The sequence below is a fragment of the Sapajus apella genome, unplaced genomic scaffold, assembly GCF_009761245.1.
Source record: "Sapajus apella isolate SASKATOON/1434 unplaced genomic scaffold, GSC_monkey_1.0 scaffold11, whole genome shotgun sequence".
Taxonomy (NCBI): domain Eukaryota; kingdom Metazoa; phylum Chordata; class Mammalia; order Primates; family Cebidae; genus Sapajus; species Sapajus apella.
In genome coordinates this window covers 18,997,501-19,007,619 of record NW_022436951.1, presented here as the reverse complement: position 1 = coordinate 19,007,619, position 10,119 = coordinate 18,997,501, and the positions used below count along the sequence as shown (strand labels likewise).

The 10,119-nt window shown below is 36.9% G+C and overlaps 1 long non-coding RNA gene across 1 annotated transcript; it reads left to right on the top strand.

Annotated features, from left to right (window-relative positions):
• Positions 1-6,532: 6,532 nt before the first annotated feature.
• Positions 6,533-9,490, top strand: LOC116552167. The gene is made up of 2 exons (XR_004269255.1): positions 6,533-6,856; positions 8,199-9,490. It is a non-coding gene; the product is annotated as an uncharacterized LOC116552167 (long non-coding RNA).
• The last annotated feature ends 629 nt before the right edge of the window (positions 9,491-10,119 follow it).

Below are 10,119 nucleotides of genomic sequence, written 5' to 3'. Positions count from 1 at the left end.
ATTTATTCCATAGGGGATCCTTTCCCCAATGCTTGTTTTTGTCAGGTTTGTCAAAGATGAGATGATTGTAAATGTGTAGCCTTATTTCTCTGTTCTCTATTCTGTCCCATTGATCTATATTTCTGTTTTTGCACCAGTACCAAACTGTTTGGGTTACTCTTGCTTTGTCAAAATAGTTTGAAGCCAGGTAGCATGATGCCTCTAGCTCCATTCTTTTTACTTAAGATTTTCTTGGCTATATGGGTTTTTTTTTTTTTTTTGGTTCCATATGATTTTAAAAATAATTTTTTTCTAATTTTGCGAAGAATGCTAATGGTAGTCTTATGGGAATAATGTTTAATCTATAAATTACTTTGGGCTGTATGGCCATTTTCATAACAGTGATTTTTACTTTCTATGAGAATGAAATGTTTTCCCTTTGGTTGTGTCCTCTCTGATTTCCTTCAGCAGTGGCTTGTAGTTCTCCTTGAAGGCATTCTTTGCTTCCCTTGTTAGCTGTATTCCTAAATTTTTTTTTGTCTCTTTTCAGCAATTGTGAATGGGAGCTCATTTATGATTTGGCTCTCTTTTTGTCTGTTGTTGGTGTATAGGAATGCTTCTGACTTTTGCACATTGATTTTGTATCCTAAGACTTTGCTGTAGTTGCTTATTAGCTTAAGAAGCTTTTGGGCTGAGATGATGGAGTTTTCTAGATATATAATCATGTAGTCTGCAAATGTAGACAATTTGACTTCTCTCTTCCTAATTGAATACACTTCATTTCTTTCTCTTGCATGATTGCCCTGGCCAGATCTTCTAATACTATGTTGAATAGCAATGGTGAGAGACGGCATCTTTGCCTTGTACCCATTTTCAAGAGGAATGCTTCTGTCTTTTGTCTATTCAGCATAATATTGGCTGTGGATCTGTCATAAATGGCTCTTATTATTTTGATGTACATTCCTTTAATACACAGTTTATTGAGAGTTTTAAACATGAAGGGATGGTAAATTTTATTGAAGATATTTTCTGTATCAATTGAGATAATCATGTGAGTTTTCTCTTTAGTTCTGTTTATGTAATGAATTACATTTCTTGATTTACATATGTTGAACCAGCCTTGGATTCCAGAAGTGAGGCAGATTTGATCATGGTGGATAAACTTTTTGATGTGCTGCTGGATTTGATTTGCCAGTATTTTATTGATGATATTTGCATCTAGGCTCATCAGAGATATTGGCCTGATGTTTTCATTTTTGTGGTATCTCTGCCAGGTTTTGGTATCAGGATGATATTGGCCTCATAAAATGAGCTAGAGAGGAGTCCCTCCTTTTTAGTTGCTTAGAATAGTTTCAGAAGGAATGGTACCAGCTCTCTTTATTCCTCTGGTAGAATTGATCTGTGAATCCATCTGGCCCTGGGCTTTTTTTTTTTTTTTTTTTTTTTTGGTTGGTAGGCTACTAATTATTGCCTTAATTTCATAACTCATTTTTAGTTCATTCAGGGCTACACCTTCATGGGTCAGTCTTGGGAGGGCATATGAGTCTAGGAAATTGTTCGTTTCATCTAGATTTTTGAGTTTGTCTGGATAGATGTGTTTATAGTATTCTCTGATGGTTGTTTGCATTTCTATGGAGACAGTGGTATTATCCCTTTTATCATTTTTTATTGTATCTATTTGATTCTTTTATCTTCTATTTATTAATCCAGCTAGCAGTATATTTATTTTGTCAAATTTTTTTCCAAAAAAACAAGCTCCTGGATTCATTGATTCCTAAAACGATTTTTTTTTTGTGTCTCTGTCTACTTCAGCCCTGCTCTGATCTTGGTTATTTCTTGTCTTCTGATAGCTTTGGGGTTTGTTTGCTTTTGGTTCTCTAGCTCCTTTAGTTGTGAAGTTAGGATGTTGATTTGAGATATTTCTAGCTTTTCTGTGTGGGAATTTAGCACTATAAATTTTCCTTTTAACACTGCTTTAGCTGCATCCCAGATATTCCTGTACATTGTCTTTTTGTTCTCATTAGTTTCCAAGAATTTCTTGATTTTTTCTTTAATTCATTATATACCCTGAGTTATTCAGGAGCAATTTGTTCCAATTCCATGTAGTTATGTGGTTTTGACTGAGCTTCTTAATCTTGAATTCTGATTTCATTGCACTGTAGTCAGAGAGAATGTTATGATTTCAGTTATTTTGCTTTTGCTAAGGAATGTTTTACTTCCAATTATGTGATCAGTTTTAGAGTAAGTGCCATGTAGTGATGACAAGAATGCATATTCTATTGTTTTGGGATAGAGAGTTCTGTAGATACCTGTCAGGTCCACTTGATCCTGAGCTGAGTTCAAGTCCTGAATATCTTTTTAAAATTTTTTGTCTCAATGATCTAATACTGACATTGGGGTGTTAAAATCTCCCACTATTATTGTGTGAGAATCTAAGTCTCCTCATCAGTCTGTAAGTACTTATTGTATGATTTTGGGTACTCCTGTATTGGGTGCATATATAGTTAGGATAGTTAGCTCTTCTTGTTGAATTGAACCCTTTACCATGTGTGATGCCCTTCTTCATCTTTGTTGATCTTTGTTGGTTTAAAGTCTGTTGTGTCAGAAATCAGGATTGCAATCCCTGTTCCACCCCCCCACCCCCACCATTTGCTTGGTAAATTTTCCTCCATTTCTTTATTTTGAGCCTATGTTCATCTGCACCTGAGGTGGGTCTCTTGAATATGCACATAGATGGGTCTTGACTCTCTCCAGCTTGCCATTCTGTGTCCTTTAATCGGGGCATTTAGCCCATTTACATTTAAGCATAATATTGTTATGTGTAAATGTGATCTTGTCTTCCTGATCCTGGTGGTTACTTTGCAGACTTGCTACTATAGTTGCTTCATAGTGTCATTGTCTACATACTTCTGTGTGTTTTTTGAAGTGGATGGTGATGGTTTTTCTTTTTCATATTCGGTGTGTCTTCCAGGAGCTCTTGCGAGGCAGGTCTGGTGGTGATTAATTCTCTCAGCATATGCTTGTCTTAAAATGATTTTATTTCTCCTTCATTTATGAAGCTTACTTTGGTAAAATATGAAATTCTGGGCTCTTTAAGAATGTTGAATATTGGTCCCTTTCTCTTCTGGCATGTAGAGTTTCCCCTGAGAGGTCTGCTGTTAGTCTGATGGGCTTTCCTTTGCAGGCGACCTGGCTTTTCTCTCTGGCTGCCCTTAAATTTTTTTCTTTTACTTCAAATTTGGAGAATCTGATGATTTTGTGTCTCGGGGTTGATCTACTCATTGTGTCTTTTACCAGGGTTCTATGGATTTCCTGAATTTGAATGTTGCCCTGTATTTCCATGTTGAGGAATTTCTCCTGGATGATATCCTGAAGTATGTTTTCCAATTTGGTTCTATACTCCCCATCTTTTCAGGTACCCCAATCAGTCATAGGTTCAGTCTTTTTACATAATCTCATAGCTATTGGAGGTTTTGTTTGTTTCTTTTCATTTTTTGTCTCTAATCTTGTCTGTAGAAGATTAGAGATTTCTGCAAGATGGTCTTCAAGCTCTGAGAGTCTCTCCTCCACTTTGTCTATTTGGCTATCGATACTTGTGGTTGCATTGTAAAGTTCTCACGTTGTGTTTTTCAGCTCTGTCAAGTCATAAGTTCCTTTCTAAAGTGGTTGTTCTGGTTAACAGCTCCTGTAATGTTTTATCATAGTTCTTAGCTTCTTTGCATTAAGTTAGAACATACTCCTTTTGCTCAGGAAAGTTCATTATTACCCACCTTCTGAAACCTATTTCTGTCAATTCATCCATCTCAGCCTCAGCCCACTTCTGTGCCTGTACTGAAGAGGTGTTGCAATCATTTGCAGGAGGAGAGACACTCTGGCTTTTTGAATTTTCAGCATTTTTTCATTTATATTTTCTCATCTTAATAGGTTTATATCTACCTTCAGTGTTTGAAGCTGTTGACCTCTGGATGGGGTTCTTCTAGGGTCTTTTTGATGATGTTGTTGTTGTTTTTACTTTCTGTTTGTTTGCTTTTTTTTTTTTTTTTTTTTTTTTTAACAGTCAGGGTCATATTCTGCAGAGCTGCTGCGGTTTTCTGGAGGTTCACTCCAGACCCTGTTTGCCTGGGTCCCTCCTGCACCTGGAGGCATTACCAGTGGAAGTTGCAGAACAGTAAATATGGCTGCCTGCTCCTTCCTCTGGGAGCTTTTTCCCAGAGGGGCACCAATCTGATTCTGGTGGAAACTCTCCTGTATGAGATGTCTGGTGAGCTCTTTTGGGAAGTCTCACCCAGTCAGAAGGCACAGAAGCAAAAAACTGTTAAAGAAGCGATCTGACTGCCCTTTGGTTGCACTGGGGGAAAATCTCATGCATCCAGACTGCCTGGATTTCTCAGAGCCTGCAGGGGGAAAGACCAACTCTGCTGATCTGCAGAGACTGTGGTGGCCCCTCCTCCCAGGGGTTCTGTCCCAGGGAAATCAGATTTCTGTCCCTAAAGCCCTGGTTAGAGTTGCTAAAATTCCCACAGGAAGGCCCTGACTGGTAAGGATGAATGAATCTGGGTCTCACCTAAATAAGCAATCTGGCCACAATATGCCACAGCCATTGTGCTATGCTGTGGAGAATTCCACACAGTCCAAACAGCCCAGTCTCCCCAGTACTGACAGGGGAAAATGGCCGATTTGAGCGGCAGTGATGGTGATCTCTCCTCTCCCCAGGAGCTCTGTTGTCTTAGGCAGTCTCCAGCCTGCTGCCACAACCCAGGCAGCCCCAAAGAATCTGCACAGCTCTGTGGAGACCCCAGGTCCTAGGGGTGTGGGCTCACAAGGAGATTTCCAGATGTGTGGGTTTCACAGACCCGTGGGCAAAGCATGCTTTCCCTGACCAGGGTAGCACAATCACTAACCACTTCCCTTGGCTGCAGGTAGAAGTCCCCTTACCCGGTTCAGTTCCTGGATAAAATGTCGTTCCACCCTGCTTTTCCTCACTCTCCGTATGTCATGACAACAGCTTAGTCAATTCCAGTGAGAGAACCTGGGCACCCCAGCTGAAGATGCAAGATTCACTCACCATATTTGTTCTTCTCAGTGGGATCCACAGACCAGAGCTGCTTCTAATCAGCCATCTCATCGCATATAATTTAGATGACAAAATTCATGATAAGAGAGTCTGGCTCCGGCCAAGCACTCACATAACAATATCCACACAAGCAGTGTCAATGTGCAATTGGATGTAAAGCCAGATTGCTTTAATACAGTTGAAAAGGAACACTTCGTATCTTCTGGTTTGAGCCTCACCAGTTGATATAAACAGGTGAAGTACACTTGAGAACATATTTCCTAAAAGAGAAAAGAAACCAATAGCTTATAATGCATACATGAAATCATTTGAAATAAGTGTTCAACAAATTACACTCTTTTGCAATAGCTGTTCTGAAAGTTGAATCTAAATTGAAATCATTATCAATACCATCTAGTAGTTTACAAAATGATTACAGTACGTATTTGCCCATCAAGCTATTTTACTGAGATTATTTTCATGTTCTTATGACACCTATAGAATGTTTGGAGAGAATTAGACATTTTAGTGAATAGATTAATATTAAGATTATTTTATATATTTATCTAGCTCATAAATGCAAGGTATATTTCTGTGATGATTTATAATCTGTGCTACATCCTTGCTCTTGATTTGGCTATGATTTCTCCCGCATTCAATGCAGAAGCAGAATTAAAGAGGAAGAAAGTCTGTATGCTCACAAAATATTACATTTAGTCACCCTATTTTAATGATTAAACATAACAGAATGTATATTGTGAACGCAGACCTAGGCCTGTCCAGGATTTACAACAAACAAAGAACAAACCTCCCAGCCACAATTTCAGTGTTCCAGGCTCTACTTGCAAGTATCAAGTTGGGGGTTTATGTCATACTTTAAACGTTGTCTCATTCCCTTAACCTTATAATGTTTTAGTTTCCTTATCAGTAAAATGGAGATGATAATTGCACTACTTCACCAGGTTACTTATAAAGTTCAATTACAAACAATATGAAGCGTAGGGCATAATGCTTAGTATAAAGCAAGAAATCAAATAACTATAATTTTATTCAGGACACATGTAGAAGTCAGTCTCAGTTAACTGAAGCATCACGTCTAGTCCTACAGCACAGAAAGCAAACATGTTACTTCCGTGTTGAGCAACTTCTATTCTAAGTTCAAAAGTACATGTGCAGGATGATCCAGCTTTTTTTTTTGAGATGGAGTGTCTCACTCTGTCTCCCGGACTGGAGTGGCACAATCTTGGCTCACTGCAGCCTCTGCCTCCTGGGTCCCAGCGATACTCCTGTGTCAGCCTCCTGGATAGCTGGGATTACAGGCACGCATCACCATGCCCAGTTAGTTTTTGTAGATACATTTTTTTTTTTTTTCAGTAGAGATGGGGTTTCACCATGTTGGCCAGGCTCGTCTGGAACTACTGACCTCAGGTGATCCACTGGCCTTGGCTTTTCGAAGTGCTAGGAATACAGGCCTGAGCCACCACACCCAGCTGAGGATGATCAACATCTTATTATGACTAATGAATAGAATCCAGAAGCTGAAGGGAGGGAGAGAAAAAGCATAGAGAGGTGGGCTGAGAATCAGTATTGATGAAATACCACTTGGTTAAAAGTACAGACAAAATAATGATTAACCCTAACCTGTTAGATGTAGTATTGATAACTTTTCACAGTTTATGTTTAATTCTAACTCTTCATGCCTTGACACTCCGTTGATTTATTTTTTTAACTTCCTGGAACATCTTGCAGCAAAAAACAGAAAAATGTCAAGCACGCAGCTACAGCAGTGGAAACTACTTTGAAGTTTGAAAGCAACTTGTGTAGGTAAGTCTGATTTTTATTTAATCATTAAAATCTTTAAGATCTTTCTGTTTATTTTTTTTTTTTAAATTCGACACAATATATCGTGTAAGGGATTTCTAATCTTTCTGAGATATGTACTGTGAGGCAGCAAGCCTTTTCAGCCAAAAATAAATATACAAATAAAAGTCCCTAACGTTTAGAGTTGAAAAGCAAAGAATTAGATAAGAAACATTAATTAGAAGGGCCTGGAAGGGCTGTATACTCAGTACAGATGGTAAAAATAAATCACTTTTTGTGAGACTTATTTCTAGGCAAAAGTGTCAGTGGAGTGGTATAAATATGCTCAGTATTTTGTTGATTTGTTGCTATTATCCTTGGAGAAAATATAGAATATTATAAGCAGTTCATTAATTTTTACATATTTTTACTAAAACTCTGTGTGTAAATTAAATATAGAAAAAATAAATAATGAATTCCCATGTTATTAGAACAAAAGCATATTCTCAGTGAGGAAACTAAAAATTGGACTTTGCTATTTAAGTATAAACCAATACACTTTGTATATTTTTACATGACAAATCTTATCAGTAATTGAATGTACTTTACCAATTTTAGATCACATAACTGCCAAAAAAGATGCGTATTTTCCAGTTTTTCACATTTAGTGATTCACAATTCAACTTTAATTCTCTTGTTGGTGAGAACAGTTATTCTTTTCTATTCTTTGTCTTTGAACTTCTGAGTTAAAATGCATTTGTAACTTCAAGTTTACAAGTACAGAGTTACTTAAGAAAAAACTCACATCTTTCCCCCACAAACACATGTTCTGATAATCTCTGAATTAAACTTAGTGAAGAGTGTGTTGTACACTTTTTCCTTCATCATCTTTTTTGGGTTTTTTTTTTTTTTTTTTTTTGAGACTTCTGTCCTCAGGGAGTGCAGGGGTGGGATCTCAGCATGCTGCAACCTCTGCCTCCTTGGTGCAAGCGATTCTCTTTCCTCGGCCTCCAGAGTAGCTGAGACTACAGGTGTGCACCATTGCACCTGGCTAATTTTTGTATCTTTAGTAGAGTTTGGGTTTTGCCATGTTGGCCAGGCTGGCCTCAAACTTCTGATCTCCAGTGATCCAGCCACCTCAGCCTCCCAAAGTGCTGGGATTACAGGCGTGAGCCACCGCACCCAGGCTTCACCACCTTTCTGATGCTGAGATCCACACGTTCTATAACTTCTAAAAGCACTTCTACTTCCAGGTTTTGATTTCCCTTGCCACTCAGAATTTAAATCAATTAATAAGATTCAATAAATTTTGAAATTGCAGTACAAATTTAATGGTACATATTGACTTTCCCTTTTGTTTTTTCAGGACAAGCTCAGGAGGGCTATCTAACAGCAAGAGCAATGAGAACCATCAAATCTCCAAGAGGCCTACATCCCAACAGCACCATATAGATAAATACCCCCAGAAGAAAAGCTACTGCAATTCCCCATTGAAGACTTCCTTCTAGGCAACGATGCTTGTAGTGACAACAAGCAAGAGAACAAAGATTTTCAAACACTCAGTTCACTTTTTTCATTAGATCTATGCCTGCAAGCTAATCAACCACTCTGCGATAACCAGGAAAGTCCCTTTCTGGTGTGCTCAGAATCATTCCCATTCAATCACAAATCAAGTCTTCTCAGTCACTCTCCTGTGTGTGTTGTATATTGTTCAAACTCCTCCTGGAAACTTGGCCTTGACTTAGAGCTACTTAGACCATAGGTCACCCTACCATCACTCCAGGAATGCTGTATGGAAAAGATCAGTGTGCAGCAGGGATCTCAGCAGCCTATGAAGCCCAGCTTCATTTGGGCTCACCTCAGTTGTGAGATAGCAAGAATGTAATATCACTTCAGCCACTTCTTGTTTTTGCTTCTCACAATAGCTTGCTGACTGGCACAGATTTTACTGAAAACAATCAACTTGATGCTTTTTATGTCTATTTAATATATATTAAAGATAAAATTGTTGATATTTTATTAACATACTTTATTGTCTGTGTATTAATAGTTTACGACGATTTCTGTTAAACAAACATGTAAGATAGAATAATTTATTATGTATTTCCCTCCAAAATCATTTCCAACTACATATTACATACCTAATATTGGACATATATACTCTCCCAAATTCAAGAAGTACATTTCTTACTTAAATAAAATTGCCCATAACTAAAGAAAAAAGGCAGTGTTTCTTCTCGTTGGTTTTAATTACAACTTTCCTTTTCCCTATAAAATCATTTTATGATTTGAAAATGACATTAACTTTATTATGCTATATCATTATAAAGGTGATTCCTGCTGATGGTAAATTTAATTTCAATCATAGGAATAGTACTTATAGTGTCATATCTGTCATCTTGATTTATAATTTCTGTTTTAAATGCCTTCTTACTTTTTTTACATTCCATTTGTGATGTTATCCACATTATTTTTTTAATATCACTATATACTCTGCAGACACCCACTGATTTGAAAAATGTAACATTATTTTACTTTTATGCTTCTACCAATACTTGTTTTTACATCTTATGTAATTATTTCTTAATTTATTAATGTTAGAATTTAAAATAAAGCACTGCTGATGCCTCCTTATAAAATAAAATAATTTGTTACTTATCCTTCCAATTCCTGCTTTTAAGGCACATGTTGGTTTGTATGATCTTGAATTTTTGCCACCAGCTCAAAAGGTAAAATGATAATAATAGTATTAATCAAATAATTATAATTATTTTACATAACTGAATATATTCGTCTAGTCATAATATTGCATTTGTTATGTAATTTTATTTACTGTATTTATTTTTGTATTTACAGTATTTTCACATGCCTTTTCAAAACCATATTAATACAACTTTGCCATTGGTAGATTCTTGTTTTGCTCAATTACTCAGTTATTCAATAGCACTCAGGATCAAGTGAATTTTCCTTAAAGATTTGTGTTCTTCCAGCTTTTTTGATAATTTAGAGGATATTCTACAAGGTCATTCCATAATCATTCCTCTGGCTATGGGATTAGTTGTCACACTCACTTTCAAAAATGGTTCTGTACATGTTCAGCCATTCACTCATTTATTTATTCAAGAAATATTTTTGAAGTTAAATGACACATCTGGCAGTATGCCAGGAGCTGGAAATATCACAGTCTGGAGTGAGAAGGAATTAAATAAAACTATCCTCCCAAAATGAAATAACTATTAATTACACTGAGTGTTACATACAAAAAAAAAAAAAGAGAGGCTAGTCAT